General features: G+C 39.5%; 1 pseudogene; it reads left to right on the top strand.

The window, feature by feature from the left end:
- Positions 1-680: 680 nt before the first annotated feature.
- LOC147726892 (uncharacterized) lies at positions 681-4,964 on the top strand (annotated as a pseudogene).
- The last annotated feature ends 272 nt before the right edge of the window (positions 4,965-5,236 follow it).

The raw sequence follows: 5,236 nt of genomic DNA, 5'->3' as shown, positions 1-5,236 counted from the left end.
GGCCCCCATCAGCAACCACTGGCTAAAATTGAAAACTGTTAGGACCTACTTATGTTTTTTCTGTCACACCAACAATAATTTCCTGCCATTTTTGGGCAGGATATGTAACAGTACCTGACATGCTACTGCCGTGCCTTACAAAAAATGTGAAATGTGTGAATATTTGAATTAGCACTCCTCTAATATTGCTTCACCTACGCCTATGTGCCTTAGGAAGTTTGCTCCATAATCTTTAAGCCAGCCCTAAAGCAATACTTCGGTTTTAGTGACTTCCTTTATAATGATTACTCTGTTGGCACCAATAAAAAACATTTTTCTTCCTCGACGATCTTCCAAGCTATGGAGGCGACTCAGAAAGGACTTTAAGCATATGTGAAGTAGTACTTGTCTTCAAGGAAGAGTGGATGAAAGAAATTGTGGAGGCTGAGACCCGGAAATCACGAAGCAAGGTTCGCGTGCAACTTGGGGAACTATTTCAATACAGTCCAGATGTGGGCTTAATTTGCAAAGCATGTGCAGAAGCCAAGATTGTTGGGGACGTTTCCACAGGGAAGAAATGGAGTGATGGCTGGAAACTGGATTACCTGAAACGCCATCTAATTAGCAAAGTTCATGAGTCTGCCATGGTGATATTGAGAAACAGAAGTGCTGCTGCCAGGTTTGGTTTTGGAGTGCGGGCAATGCTGACAGAAACTCCCACTGACAAAGCAAATAGGATGGAAGTAGTTGAACGACACAGATCCCTGCCTGAGGAGATAAAGGTTCTCATCAACAATGTGTTGCTGGCAGTCAAGATGAATACTTCAATGTTATCTGTACAAGACATCCATGACCACCTAGCTTTGTATGTGAAGATACCAGACAGCTGGAGGAGCAAGAACTATGCCTTTGTGTTCCTTGAGGCCATCAATAGCGTGATACACAGTGAAGGTATGGCAGAACTTCGTAACGCTTTGTATCACACATTGATAATTGATGAGAGCACAGATATTTCTGTTACAAAAATGCTCATTCTGTACTTCAAGTACCGACCTGTAACCTCAACAGAGCACAAAACACAGTTTGGGGGCATAGTGAAGCTGACTAGTTGTAATGCTGAGGCCATCACTACTGCTGTGAAGGAATTCTACACTGCCAATGAACTGGACCTCATGAAAATGGTCATGTTCACATCCGATGGTGCGTCTGTGATGCTGGGTAAAAATAATGGTGTTGCTACTCGCCTTAAACAATCTATTCCCCATCTAGTTGAGCAGCATTGCGTCGCTCATTGAGAAGATTTGGGAGTTGATGATGCCTGGAAGAGGGTTCCAATTATTAAAGAGATGGAGACATTATTGAGGACTGTCTACACTGTGTTCCCCAGATCACCTGCAAAGAAGTCCAAGCTGGATGAAATGGCATTAGTCACTGACTGTGAAGTGGTCTCTTTTTGACCACTGAATGAAGTCCGATGGCTTTCGAGGCATTTTGCAGTTGGTGCACTAATTCGGAATTACGAGGCTGTTCTTAAGTACTTTGAGCATGAGAAAGTTGAAGAGAATGATCCAGTTGCTAAATATTGTTACAAAAAGCTATCTGACTCAAACTACCACATTTCTCTTGCAGTACTTAATGACATTCTGAGTGAATTTGCATCCTTGTGCAAACTGTTCCAAAAAAGTTCTTTGACTACTGTCGAAGCTGTACAGTATGCAAGAGCAAAGATTGGCCAAATTAAGGAACAGTATTTGGGGGACACTGTCTTTTGAAGCAGCAATGTAAGAGAGATGATGGTGTTGTACAAGGAAAGGCAAGAATTTGACAGTGGGCCTATTCTGTCTTTTGTTTCCCTTCTTTGTGAGCACATGCAAAAAAGGTTCCCTGAGGATGAACTGAAAGAATGGGCAAGTTTTGAAAACCAGGCAATGTCAACACAATCACATTTTGATTTTGGGACTGAGAATATACAAAGACTTGTTGAAAAGTATAAAAATGTCTTGGTCCTGGGTGATTGTGAAACACCAGAAGATGTTGTTCGACAATACAGAGACTATAAATATGTGGTGGCAGAACATGTAAAGGGTGTTTTATTGACCACATTTCAAGACCTGTTGAATTTCACTGTACGCAATGCTACTCAATATAGTGTGGTGTCTCAGCTAGTTGCGCAACATTTCAAGCATCTAGTGCAGATTGTGAACGAGGATTCAGCCTCATGAATACTATAAAGAGTAAATTGAGGAATAGACTAGAGCAGTAGCATTTGGATATGCTGATGAGGACAAGGGCCTACCTCCTGAATGGGAAAGTTGACCTTGATAAAGTTTATCAGCACTAAAAAAATGGCAAGGATCGCCGTGAGAAGCAACCCTGTCACCCATCTAGTGATGCCACTTGACTTGTCTGAACGTCCTTCTCCCACAGTCCATGTTTGCGTGGATGTCTGAGTTTTACAAACTATACCTGGCGGGATAGCCCAACATTACTCAGTAGCTTTCACATCACATTGTAAATGTTATATAATTTTGTAACTTATTGTGTATATTTGATATTGTATAGGGTCTCAACATTTCCCCACCCAATGAACAGTGCTCCAGTTAAAAATATTTAGTAAAATCTTATGATGGTACCACCTTTTGGAGTCTTGTGCTTTTCTAAACCTTGAGTGTACTTACCTGTGTAACCAATCAATGGCATGGCGTCGTTATCCAATATGCAAAAGCTTAACGTGGAGCTGTTTGTGTGAAAATACACCATCTTTTCACTTTTTTAAGCCAACGTTTGGAGTGACATTTGGCGCTGCACACGCACGTGGTCTAGTTCCTGGCGCACATGGCCATGATCGCAGTGCACAGAGACCCTCCACTGCCGCACACAGAGGAAAAAAATTAGAAGGAACATTGGTTGGGATATGTTGTGTTTTGCCTCCATGAAATGCGTTGCAACGGTGGATTTATTATTTTAGGTTCTGATATTAGATTTATGCTCATTAATCCTTATTTTAAATTTTCTTTCTGTCTTTCCCAGTATACCTTGCACAAGGCCATTTCAATAAATACATTATGTTCTCGGTATCACATGTCGCTGTAACATGTAGTTTGATATCATTTCCTTTCATGGGGTGATTTATTTTGTTTACTTGATTGATTCCATTGCAATTATTGCAGTTTATGATTGGTAATGTTCCTATGCCGTTAGTTACTTCTTTTCGCTTTATTTTCAATATTTCCCCAATGTTGCTGTTTCTTGTGTAAGTAAAGATCGGTGATTGTGAGAATTTGTTTTTGAAGTCGGGTTTCATTGTTGGCATAGGCCAATGCATATTTATAATTTTTTGAAGGTCTTACTTGCTGTCAAAAACCTGGATACCATCACCATTCTGGTGTTCTCTACTTTTTCTTTACTTTTCAATAGATCTTCTTGGTTCGTTCTTGCGCATTTCTGTTTAGCCTTCTCCAGAATAGTTGGAGGGTACCCTCTTGATTTGAATCTCTGTTCCATCTCCATTAATCTTATTGAACTTTTCTCCGGATTTGATACGATTCTCTTCACTCTCATCATCTGGAATAGTGGCATGTGTGTTTTTAATGATGTTTGGTGATGGCTTTTAAAATGTAAGATGTTGTTCCTATTTGTTTTTTTACGATAGATGTCTGTTTCTAAGCCCCTGTCTGTTCTTAAGATTAGAACATCCAGGAAAGTAATTTCCTTTTCAGATATCTCACTGGTGAACTGTATCCGTTCATCTATCCTATTCCATGCTTTCAACGCCATTCCCGCTTCTTCATGTGTACCTATCCATACCATGAATATGTCATAGATGTACGGGAAATAGGCCCTTATGTGATTTTTCCATGTTGGGTTTGATAAAATGTTTTGTTCTTCAAATCTCTTCATGGCCAGATTTGCGTACGCCGGTGCTGAGTAATTGACCATGGATGTTCCTGTGAGCTGAATATACCATTCATTTTGCCATTTGAAGTAACTTTGATATAGGGTGTAATGTATTAACTCCATCATACATATTTGCATTGAAGTTTCCAGTTCTGTGCGCATCAGTGTATATTCCATTGCTTCCAACCCCATAGAGTGTGGTACTGATGTGTACAGAGATTTTACGTCTGCTGTGCATAGTACTGCTTGCTTGCGAGTATCCAGTTGAATCTCTCAGATTTTGATTAGAAAATCCGTGGTGTCCTTTATATAGGAACCTATTTTTTTAACACTGGGCTGTAGATATTTGTCAATAAATTGGCCTACTGGCTCATGAACACTTTCGCATGTAGAGACTATTGGTCTGAAAGTAAAAAGACCCCAAAAGAAACTTAGTAAACAACATCTTAGATTACAAATTAACTTCATCAGAATTAAGATTACTGCAGAAAGAAACATCCTTTGTTCCCACTACTGAAACTAACCCACTAGAACTGGAGCTGAGTTTTTTCAAATTCATGAGAAAGCTACATTTGAGGAATTTCTTTGATAATGTCATACAAGATCAGAAATCAAGAGAACCAGATGAACTGCATGGTCTAAGAGCTAAAGGTACATATATGGCCCCAACGAGCCACAAAACACTGGACCTTTTTGAAATACTTGTCAAGCAAGAAATAGCACACATTAATTGCAATAAAAAAACAAGGAAGAACATCACACAAAAGGATTGGGACACGTTGAAGAAAATAGCGGATAATTCAAACATGGTCTGCCAAAAAGCAGACAAAGGTGGGGCATTGGTAATCATCAACAGAACACCCTACGAGACAAGAGTAAAATACCACATTGCAGATAACACCACCTATATGAAATTGAAGGGAAATCCAACAAGGGAATTCACAACTTTGTTGAAAGATCTAGTCACTAAAGCATATGATATGGGCATGATAAAAGAAAAAACAAAGAATTTTTTGTTAAAACAAAATCCGAAGAGTCCATCACTATATATGGATCCCAAGATCCACAAGGATGAAATAGACCAATAGTCTCTACATGCGGAAGCGTTAATGAGCCAGTAGGCCAATATATTGACAGATATATACAGCCCAGTGTTAAAAAAATAGGTTCCTATAAAAAGGACACCACAGATTTTCTAATCAAAATCAGAGAGATTGAACTGGATAATCACGAGCAAGCAGTGCTATGCACAGCAGACGTAAAATCTCTGTACACATCAATATCACACTCTATGGGGTTGGAAGCAATGGAATATACACTGATGCGCACAGACCTGGAAACTTCAATTCAAATATTTCTG

Source organism: Lissotriton vulgaris, chromosome 3_1, assembly GCF_964263255.1.
Source record: "Lissotriton vulgaris chromosome 3_1, aLisVul1.2, whole genome shotgun sequence".
Lineage (NCBI taxonomy): Eukaryota > Metazoa > Chordata > Amphibia > Caudata > Salamandridae > Lissotriton > Lissotriton vulgaris.
The sequence above is the reverse complement of the archived record's forward strand: the minus strand, read 5'-3'. Positions and strand labels throughout refer to the sequence as shown.